General features: G+C 36.6%; 1 non-coding gene across 1 annotated transcript; it reads right to left on the bottom strand.

Annotated features, from left to right (window-relative positions):
* Window positions 1–4285: 4285 nt before the first annotated feature.
* Window positions 4286–4392, bottom strand: LOC112535758. The gene has a single exon (XR_003079837.2). It is a non-coding gene; the product is annotated as a small nucleolar RNA R71 (small nucleolar RNA).
* Between the last annotated feature and the right edge of the window lie 7738 nt (window positions 4393–12130).

The raw sequence follows: 12130 nt of genomic DNA, 5'->3' as shown, positions 1-12130 counted from the left end.
CGTGTTGCTGCTCGTGTTGGGAACACGGCCAGTGTTGAAACCAACACGGCCATGTTCAGCTTCATTATGCTAGTACTTAGCTTGTTTCGGCAGCTTTGACGTCCAATTATGCTCCAATTCTTCCCTTTATCATTCTTTGACTTTTTTTGAACCTAATGCACACAAACAGATGCATAGGGTGAGTGTTGGGACCAATTCACATCCAAATGTCTATAAAATCAATCTTAAAAATCCCATTTATATGTGTGTATTTTACGCACATCAATAGGCCTATGTGAACTTACTCTTATTTTTGTTAAGCTAGCTCAAAACATTTGAGACTACGAGTTGATGCCCAGTGAACTCTTCTCTCATTCTTGATTTATTTCTAGTTCATTCATCTTTCATTATTTATTTATTCATATTTAGCTTCTAGTTTCTTTTTCTTATGGAATGAGGGCTTCCGCACTATAAAAATCGCATGCAACTGAGTACTTGAGGCTAGAGAGCCTATTATTTTAATTTTCTACCTTACGGGAAATCAAGTTATGAGTTCTTTAAAGAACTTTACAGACTTATCAAGATTCGCGTTAGCGAGTATAGACTTATCACTTACACCCTTCTGTTATTTTATGTTCTTTCTCTACCCTTGTGCTTAAATCAATTTGATTTGATCCTTACACTTAGCCGTATAGAAAAGAAGAAAGAACTTGTGATTTGTTTCCTTATAAGACAAAAATCCTACCTATGCTCTCACTTTGGTCGTTGCTTTTGTGCATCTCTTTCTAATATTTATCTAGTATGATGGTTTAGTTTTATTTGGTGAGCATGAACACGGGGGTTGAGTGAAAGCGCATGGAAGCGGCAATCATAAGAACCAATCTAATGCTTGTACAAATGCGAAAAAGGATAATTAGTTGATTGAGTATTAATATCATCCTCCTAATGATCATGGACAAATCTTTTAGAGGAAAGAAGGAAAAATGAGAATTAAGGCACGCCTAAATATTCTCATTCAAGATTTGCACCATTAGGATCTCTATCATTTCTTGTTATTCTAGGCTAGATGACTCTTGATGATACAAGGATTGGTATAAGGAATCATTCAGAACATAATTGATAAGCTTGACCGGTGGCATTGGAGCTTAGCTTGATGATACGATGTACGAGTTTGCTAGACCATCATTGGATGGGACACAGACGAGTATACTCAGACCGCGATGGCAGCTAACAACTTCAAAATAAAGCCAATTATAATCCAGATGGTACAACAGAGTGTATAGTTTGGAGGGCTGCCAAGCAAGGATCCCAATGCCAATATAGCCATCTTTTTGGAGATATGCGACACGTTCAAGATAAATGGAACTACCGATGATGCCATCGGCCTGAGATTATTTCCATTTTCTTTAAGGGATAGAGCAAAGAGATGGTTGCAGTCCCTTCCACCGAACATTATCACTACCTGGAAATCCTTGTGTAACACCCGAAATTTTTATATATTTAATAATGAGTTTTTATTTAAGTTAATTTTAGCTTCATTATTATTGGGTTTAATTTGAAATGATTTAATGAAAAATTTAATATTAATCAAATAAATGAGTTATTTTCTATACCCAATTAGTTTGAAATTTTAAGAAATTATTCAAGTAAATTATTTGAGAAATGATTATATTTTGGCTATTCAAAATTTTTTCCAAATGCATATTTATATAAGTAAAATTATATATTGGAAAATTATGATAAAAATTGTAAGGGATGTTTTTATAAAAGAATTTTGAGAAAATTGGTATTATAATTGATTAGTAGTGTTAAATTTTGAGTTGAAAATTGATTATTTAATTTAATTGTGTATTTTCAATAATTCAGATTTGGCCCAAATTAAATAGTTAGGGGCTTAATTGAAGGCTAAAAAGAAGTTTGGGAGTTAAATTGGAATTCTGCAGGATGGAATTGTAAGTAATTAAGAAAGTTGAGGGACTAAAGTGTAATAAGGAAAAGTTCGGGGGCCTAATGTCGATATTGAAAGGAAAGAAAATCGGGGAAGAAGAAAGGAGGAGAGAGAGAGAGAGAGAGAGAGAGAGAGAGAGTGTGGCTGTGAGAGAGAGAGGGGCGTCGGTGGCAGCATGGCGGCGTGAAGCGGAATCGCGGCGTGTTGCGTGACTTTTGAAGGCCGTTCGGCCGTTCCGGCCGTTCGGCCGATCTCGGTGGCGATCGGCTCCCTTAGAGAGAGCTTCCTTTTGGCGGCGTGTCGGTTTAGTGGCCGGAGGGAGAGTCTGGCGAAGTGGTGGCGGCCGTGTTTTGGTTTTTCCAGTGAGCTCCGGCCGGAGGATGGACGATCGTAGGACATATCCCGACTCTCCTCGGCTCAAGCTTCGCGATAGCCTTTGGTTTCGTGGCAATCGGGCTCCGTTTGCAATCGGCCGGTAGAGATCGTCCGTAAATTTCTCCGGGATGATCGGGTGTCGGATCGAAAAAATTGGGCGGGGATCGTTGTCGGTAGCGTCGTTGTGAGTCCGATGGTGTGTCCGGATCGTCGATCGGACTCCCGTGGCCGGAGGCCGGCGTCTCGGTAATTTTCTCCGGCCGTTGATCTTGGAAATCCTTTGATTTTAAATTTGTGTCTATTGGTTTATATTGAGTATTTGATGATATTTATGAGTCAAAAATGATTGTCGGTCAGTTGCCTGCCTCGTATTTTGTGTTGTGTGGCGGAGTCGGGAAAATAGTGAAGTTTAGGGACCCGATTCATGTTGTTTTGAATTGTTGGATATTTGAAGTGTTTTTCTAGCCGGTCTGGACCCGTTTCTCACGGGGGGTAATGTCCGTGTTGTAGGGGAGGTTCACGAATTTGGTGAGAATTCTCAGTCGAGATTCTTAGGCAGTCGGTCCTAGGAGTCTAGACCTAGGATTAATGACCGATTGTTTCAGTTTTAATAAATTTTTTCCGTGACTAGATTGTCCTTTTGTTCGGCTCGCTCCAACCGGGCAGGAAGCGAGCTAGGAGGTCGCCCAATCCTGTGAGTTAAAGTCATTTAATCATTGCACTATTGCTAAGTCCGATTTAATATGCTATTTTGAAAGTTTATGCATAATATGGTTATTAGTATCATAGCGTAAATAATTTCAACTGGACTATTAATTGTTGAAAATAATATAAATATTATTATTAGTAACGTTATAATAATACATATATTATTATTTTATAAACCACGAATTGCACGTTGCCTTATCCTAAATTTTTATTCTTTATTTCGATATGTGTTGAATGATTTCATTAAACAATGATATTTATTAAATGTGATGATTGCGTTTTGGGAAATGTGGCTTTCGTAGAACATGCCACTGGTGGGTTGCATCGGGACGCGTCTCGGTAATGATCATGGACATAAGGTTATTATGGATTTGTTTGCCCTGATCGAGCATTGCTCTGGTGAGTTCGATTGATTGTCGGAGTTAAGGTCCCCGATCGAGCGATGCTCTCTGGTATGGCTTATTTGGAATTCAAGTGTTCAGTCGGAGGTAAGGACCGATCGAGCTTGCTCTCTGGGCGCCCGGACTGTTGGATTAAGAGAGCCGAAAGGCTATTAGAATTGGGGTTAGGGTTCTCTTGAGCCACTCGTCCCGTAAAAGTAAAAATATATTTTTATTTAATCATTTATTTATTTATTATGGTATGATTATAATATGGATTGTATTTACGTGCATGGTTGATATATTGATTCGAATGATTAATATTTTATGTGAAGAAAGTAATAGGGTATGATTATAGTATGATTGGTATTTATGTGCATGGTTTAATATACTGATTTGAATAATCTATGTTTTCTGAGAAGAATGCAATAGTCCCCAGATTATTTGATCTTAACTCACTCTCGGGGTAGCGGTCTCATTTCTTATTTTTTCATATTCGTGACTGTTAGTCCTCTCGCGACTCTTATTCAGTAACCCGACTCCTTCATCATCGGGTGATGTATTTGATTTAGTATATAAATTGGTAAATCTTAGATTCTCCGCAGTAGTAATTAGTAGATGTATCAGTTGTAAATTTTATGAGTTTCGGGTCTCGCCTAATCTTTCTGGCAGACCGAAGTATTTATGTAGAATGTAGCTATTAAGATAATTTATGGTTTTAATAATATAAATTTGAGATGAGATTTGTTTAAGTCAGTGAGTGTCAGGCTTACTACGGATTTCGGTGGCCTTACGCCTACCCATTCCCTAGTGCCGATCATGGGCCCACGGGTGGGGTCGTGACACCTTGGCTGAAAAATTTCTTTCCAAGTACTTTCCTCCAACTAAGACTGCTAAATTGAGAAATCACATTTCTTCTTTTCTGCAGATGGACAACGAGAGCATGTATGATGTCTGGGAGAGGTACAAGGACTTATTGATATGTTTTCCACACCACGGTCTACCAATATGGATGCAGGTTTAAACCTTTTATAGCGGTTTTAACCTTGCTACTAGGCAAATGGTAGATGCTGCAGCAGGTGGGGCCTTGAACAGCAAAACACCGGAGCAGGTGCAAAACCTAATAGAGGAGATGGCAATGAACAACTACCAATGGTAATCCTCTAGGACTCGGCCGGTCAAATAGGGAATGGTCAACCAGTTAGATTCCACAGCAGCCTTGTCAGCTCAAGTGGAGCCTTTGACCAAGAAATTAGACCAGCTTCAGATGCCGGTTCAAGCAGCCCAAATAAGTTGCGAGTTTTGTGGTGGCCCGCACTACGGTGCAAATTGTAATGCGAGAGGTATGTCTGCTAGCCCCTCTACTTCATCTATTGTTTATGATGACCATGAATAGGTTAATTACATGTGGAATACACCCGGACAATAGAACAACCCTTATAACAGCACATACAATGCTGGATGGAAAAGTCACCCTTATAACAGCACATTCCATAAGAAGAAGAAACTAGAAGCTAAATATGAATAATCAAATCTAGTTATGAGATTATATTTTTCTAGTTCAATCTCTTCTCAAGTTGGATTGTTGTCGATATAATCAAATCTGCCATCCAAATCCTTTTATCTCTCTAAACAAAATGGATTAGCTACTTTGTAGCTACGCCTCTTCCTAAAATATATGAAACTTATTTTTACCTAGATTAGGACTCTTTTGTAACTCTAAACACCAAGAATAAAATGTGATTAACAAGATCAGCCCCTACAAACACACAAAAACCAAATCAAGAATCAAAATTTTTAAGAAAACACAAAAGATAATTCAAGAAAATCAAGATATTCAAATAAGCTTTCAAGATTACGGATTCTTCTTCAATATACAATCTTTTATAATAATCATCTTCTTTCTTTTTTTTTTATTTTCTTTGTTTTTACTAGATCCAAATATCAAATTACACAAAATAAGAACAACAATGTAAATCAAGAACACAACCGTACCTCCACTCCAAGATCTCTAAGAAGCTAAAATACCTTCACAAAAACTTAAAGAAACAACTAAATAACTTAAAAGGACAAGGATACGCAATTTGATTTATAAGAGCTAAAGCTTTGATACCAAATGTTAAGAACCTTTAAGAATAGAATATATGAACTCTAATAGTTATGAACCTGTATATCACTAACCTAGACCCACTAACAAATTGAATACAATCATACGAGCACTCTATATTAGATTATAAAGTTGATCAATAGAATTAGAACCTAAAGAAAAGTAAGTCCTTTAAGCCCTAATCCTAGCACGCCACAAAGATAGATCAAATATTTGATAAGTGTTAAATGCATTCAACAAGAATACAAGAATTCAACTAAAGGTTGCTAAAACAATGAAATATTATTAATAATCAAAACTTAAAGTAACATACGGCTTAGTTCAAGTTAAATAAACTTGATACAAACCCTAGAACAAAACTAATAGGAAAAAGACTATTCTACCCTAAATAAACTTAATAAAACTAAACCAAGGCCTATAAGCATATTTCGGCCCTAGTTGGTTCTTCATGGCCTTTAACCTTCAATAGATTGAATAAAGCCCAATCTTGATGCTCCTTAATAGTTATGGATCTTGGGCCTTCAAATGGACTCTCCTTACTAGCCCAATCTTGTATATAACCATTTAAGGCTTGTTGCAACTTCTTGGCTCTAGACCTTGTTATTGGGCCGTATGGCAAGCTTAGCCCATCTTTAGCATTCTTAGCTTTCCTTGTGTGCTCCTCATCAAGCCCATCATCTTCAAGCTTTTCTTGTACTAGCCCATCCGTATCACGAACCTGGACTTATTGCTCTCGTCCTTCCTTTCTTTTATGTTCTTTGTCTACTCTGTTATTTAAATCAATTTGATTTGATCCTTATGCTTAGACAAAGAAGAGAATAAATAACTTGCAATTTCTTTCCTTATCAGATCCAAAATCCAAACTATGTTCTCATTTGCTCGTGTCTTTCTAATCTTTGTCTTGTTTTATGGTTTACTTTTATTTGGCAAGCATAAACAAGAGTGTTGAGTTAAAGTGTGCAAAAGCAACAATTGTAGGCATTGATCCAATGCTTAGACAAATGTGAAGAAACAAAATTAGTTGATTGAGTATTGATATCATTCTCTAAATGATTGTGGAAGAATCTTTTGGAGGAAAGAGGGAACGCTGAGAATTGAGGCATGCCCAAATATTCTAATTTAAGATTTGCACCATTTGGATCTCCATCATTCTTTATTCCTCTAGGCATGGGGACTCCCAAAGACACATTGACGTAAGGAATCATGGGAATGCAATTAATAAGCTTGACTGTTGGCATTGGGGCTTAGCTTAATAATCAAGCAGGACGAGATGTAAATCCATGCGCATTAGTTAGATATCATGTTGGTTTTGATTAATCCAAGTGTAATACAAGTGGAAATGCAAGCGTTTTGATGTTTGGGATGCATATAAAGAAGTAATTTGAGTCGGGGTGTTATTGGGTAGGCCCTCACAGATTTTCCCTTGTTTTCATTAAGCTGTGATATGGAACCTCCACAAATAAGCTTGAGAACCCTTTTTGAATTGTGGACCCATAACATATTAACATGAAAACCCCAAGAACCAATTTGGTTTAACCCCTAAGAAAGGTTAGAAGACAGATTTCTTAAAAAGATGATCAAGGGTTATAACCTAAGGAAAACTAAATCCCTTAAACCCCAATTGCAAGTACGCCACAAGAATTAGATTTCTTAGGCACGACGACTCCGGATGACACAAGGTTGGACATAAGGAATCATGGGAACGCAATTAACAAACTTGACTAGTGGCATTAGGGCTTAGCTTGATGATCAAGTAGGAGAGACATGAATCCACGCATGCAAGGGAGAAATCATGTTGTTTTCAATTAATCCAAGTGTAATACAAGCTGGAATTTAAGCACTTTGATGTTTAAATTGCATATAATGAAGTAATTTGGATGGAAGTATTTTTAGGCAAGCCCACCCAAATTTATCCTTATTTTTATTAAGTTAGCTTACTAAATTTAGGACTATGAGAGTTGTTGCCTAGTCAACTCCTCTCTGGTCCTTGATTTGACTTTAGTTTATTAATCTTTATTTATTTACTTATTCATATTTAGGTTTTAGTGTGTTCTTCTTATGGAACAAGGGTTTTCGCACTATAAATACTGCACGCAACAGAATACTTGAGCCTAATGAGCATATTATTTTAGTTTTCTACCTTACAGTAAATCAAGTTATGTGTTCTTTCAAGAAATTTGTGGAATTATCAACACTTGCACTAGTGAGCATAGACTTATCCCTCACGTCCTTCCTTTCACTTGTGATTTTTATCTAAGCTTGTGTTAAAATTAATTTGATTTGATCCTTAGTTAGCTGTATGGAAGCGAATAAAGAACTTGTGTTTTCTTTCCTTATCGGATCTAAAATCCTACCTATATTCTCATTTTGTTTATTTCTTTTGTATCTTTCTTTCTAATCTCTATCCAGTATGTTAGTTTCATTTTATATGCAGAGCATAAACATGAGTGTTGTGTGAATGCGCATGGAAGCGGTAATCAAAGGGACCGATCCAATGCCTCAACGAATGTGAAGAAAGAAAATTAATTGATCATGTATTGAGAATCTTTTATATGAAAGAAGGAATGCCGAAAATTGAGGCATGCCCAAATATTTTGACTCAAGCTTTGCACTATTAGGATCTCCATCCTTCCTTATTGCTTTGGGCACGAGGACTCCTGATGAGGCAAGGTTGGGCATAAGGACATGGGAACACAATTAACAAGCTTGACTAGTGGCTTTGGGCTTAGTTTGAAGATCAAGCAGGAGAGACATAAATCCACACGTGTATGGAGAAATAAGGTTTTTGTCAATTAATTCAAGCATAATACAAGCCGGAATTCGAGTGCTTTGATGTTTGATATGCATATAATGAAGTACTTTGGGTAGTAGTATTTTTAAGTAGGCCCACCTGAATTTACCCTTATTTTTATTAAGTTGGCACATAAAATTTAGGGCTACGAGAGTTATTGCCTAGTCAACTCCTCTTTAGTTCTTAGTTTGACTTTAGTTTATTAATCTCTATTTATTTATATATTCATATTTAGCTTCTAATCTCTTCTTATAGAATGAGGGCTATTGCACTATAAAAATCGCACGCAACTGAATACTTGAAGCTAATGAGGATAATATTTCATTTTTCTACCTTGTAGGAAATCAAGTTATATGTTATTTCAAGAAACTTGTGGACTTATCAACACTCGGACTAGCGAGCATAGACTTATCCCTCACATCCTTCCTTTCGCTTGTGTTCTTTGTCTACGGTTGTGTTTAAATCAATTCAATTTGATCCTTATACTTAGCCGTATGGAAGAGAATAAAGAACTTATGATTTCTTTTCTTAATCCTACCTATATTTTGTTTGTCTCTTTTGTGTCTCTCTTTCTAATCTCTATATAGTATGTTGGATTGGTTTTATATAGGGAGCACAAAGACAACTATTGGGTCAAAGCGCGTGGACGCGGCAATCATAGGCACCGACCTAATGCTTAGAGGAATCCGGAGAAAAAAATTAGTTGATCAAGGGTTGATATCATTCTCCAAATGATCATAAATGAATCTTTTGGAGGAAAGAGGGAAAGATAAAAATCGAGTCATGAACAAATATTCTGATTTAGGATTTACACCGTTAGGATCTCCATCATTCCTTATTCCTCTAGGACAACTACACACGATGACATATGGATTGGTATAGGGAATCATGGAAATGCAATTGATAAGCTTTACTAGTGGCATTGGGCCTTAGCTTTAAGATAAAGCAGGACAAGATGTAAATCCACTTGTATAAAGGAGAAATCATAATCTTATCAATGAGTCCAACCGTAATATAATTAGGATTGCGAGTCTTTTTATCTTTGGTATACATATAATTAAGTAATTTGGTTTAGAGTGCCCTTGTGTAGGCCCACATGAATTTCCCCTTGTTTCCGTTAAATTGGTTCATAAGATTTGGGATCTCCATCATTCCTTGTTCCTCACGGCACGAGGACTCCTGATGACACAAGGACTACTGTAAGGATTGGTTAACCACTCTCGTAGTGCCAAATTTTATGAGCCAGCTTAATAAAAATAAGGAGAAACTCGTGTTGACCTACCTAATAACACACCGATCCAGACTACTTTATTATATGTGTCCCAAACATCAAAATGCTTACATTTCCACTTGTATTACGCTTGGATTTATTGAAAACACCATGATTTCTCCCTTACACACTTGGATATACATCTTGTCCTGCTTAATCATCAAACAAATCCCCACGTCACTAGTTAGGCTTTTTAATTGCATTCGCATGATTCCTTTTGCCAATCCTTGTGACATGAGGAGTCTCGTGCATAGAGGAACAACAAATGATGGAGATGCTATTGGTGTAAACCATGAATAAGAATATTTGGGCGTGTCTCGATTCTCAACCTTCCCTCTTTCCCCCAAAAGATTCATTCGCAATCATTTAAAGAATGATATCAATAATCGATCAAATAATTTTCTTTCATTGCATTTGTCCAAACATTATATCAGTGCCTATGATTTTTGCTTCCACGTGATTTAACTCAACACTTTTATTTATGCTTGCCAAATACAACCAAACCATCATATAAGACATCGATTAGAAAGAAACGAACAAAAGAAAAGAAAAAATGAGAACATAGGTAGGATTTCAGATCCAATAAGGAAAATAATCACAATTTATTTATTCTCTTCTATGGCTAAGCGTAAGTATCAAGTTTAATCGATTTAAACACAATGGTAGACAAAGAATATAGGAGAAAGGAAGGACGTGAGTAATAAATCTAGGTTCGCTGGTGTAGATCTTCATAAGTATGCAAGTTCTTGAAAGTACCCATACCTTAATTCTTTACAAGGTAGCAGATTGAAATAATATGCTCACTAGCCTCAAATATTTGATTGCATGCAGTTTTTGTAGTATGAAATCCCTCATTCCATAAGAAGAAGAAACTAGAAACTAAATATGAGTAAATAAATAAAGAAAGAGGAATAAACTAGAGAGGAGTTGACTGGTTACCAACTCTCATAGTCCCAAATTTTATGAGCCAGCTTAACGAAAATAACGAAAAATTCATGTGGGGGTACCTAATAACACTCCGATCAAAAATACTTCATTATATCCATCCCAAACATTAAAGCGCTTGAATTCCCACTCATATTACACTTGGATTAATCGAAAACAACATAATGTCACCCTTATGCGCATGGATTTATGTCTAATCCTACTTGACCATCAAGCAAAGACCCAATGCCACCAATCAACCTTGTCAATTGCATTCCCATGATTCCTTACACCAATCCTTATGTCATCAAGAGTCCTCATCCTTAGTGGAGCAAGTAATGAAGGAGATCCCAATGGTACAAATCATGAATAAGAATATCTATGCATGCCTCGATTCTCATCCTTTCTCTTATGTTCTTTGTCTACCCTTGTGTTTAAATCAATTTGATTTGAGCCTTACGCTTAGTCGTATGGAAGAGGATAAATAATTTGTGATTTCTTTCCTTATCGGATATGAAATCCTACCTATATTCTCATTTTGTTTGTTTCTTTTATGTCTCTCGTTCTAATCTCTGTCTAGTATGATAGTTTGGTTTTACTTGGGGAGCATAAACATGAATGTTGAGTGAAATTGCATGAAAGCGATAATTTTAGGCACCGATCCAATGCTTCGATGAATGCGAAGGAAGAAAATTAGTTGATCGAGTGTTGATATCATTCTCTGAATGATCGTAGATGAATCTTTTGGAAGAAAGAGGAAATGATAAGAATCTAATCAGGAACAAATATTCTGATTCAAGATTTGCACCATTAGGATCTCCATCATTCCTTATTCCACTAGATACGACGACACATGATGACATAAGGATTGGCATAAGGAATCATGGAAATGCAATTGATAAGCTTGACCGGTGGCATTAACGCTTAACTTGAAGATCAAGCAGGACATGGCGTAAATCCACATGCATAAGGGAGCAATCATAATGTTATCGATGAATCGAAACATAATATAATCAGGAATGAGAGCTTTTTAATCTTTAGGATGCATATAATTAAGTAATTTGGTATGTAGTGTTATTAGGTAGGCCTACATGAATTTTCTTTCGTAGTCACAAATCTTATGAGCTAGCTTAATAAAAATAAGGGAAAATCCGCATGGGCGTACCTAATAACACTCTGACCCATACTAGTTAATTATATGTGTCCCAAAATCAAAATGCTCAAATTCCCACTTATATACGCTTGGATTTATTGAAAACAATATGATTTCTCCCTTACGCTCGTGGATTTACGTCTTGTCCTGATTGATCATCAAGCCAATCCCTAATGCCACTAGTTAGGCTTCTTAATTGCATTCCCACGATTCCTTATGCTAATCCTTGTGTCATTAGGAGTCCTCATGCCTAGATAAACAAGGAATGATGGAGATCCTATTAGTGCAAATCATGAATCGGGATATTTGGGTGTGTCTTGATTCTCGATGTTCCCTCTTTCCTCTTAAAGTTACGTTTGCGATTATTGGAAGAATGATATCAATACTCGATCAACTAATTTTCTTTCATCGCATTTGTCCAGGCATTGGATCGGTGCATATGATTGTCACTTCCACTTGTTTTAACTCAACAGTCCTATTTATGCTTGCCAAATA

The sequence above is a fragment of the Ricinus communis genome, chromosome 3 (assembly GCF_019578655.1).
Source record: "Ricinus communis isolate WT05 ecotype wild-type chromosome 3, ASM1957865v1, whole genome shotgun sequence".
Lineage (NCBI taxonomy): Eukaryota > Viridiplantae > Streptophyta > Magnoliopsida > Malpighiales > Euphorbiaceae > Ricinus > Ricinus communis.
The sequence above is the reverse complement of the archived record's forward strand: the minus strand, read 5'-3'. Positions and strand labels throughout refer to the sequence as shown.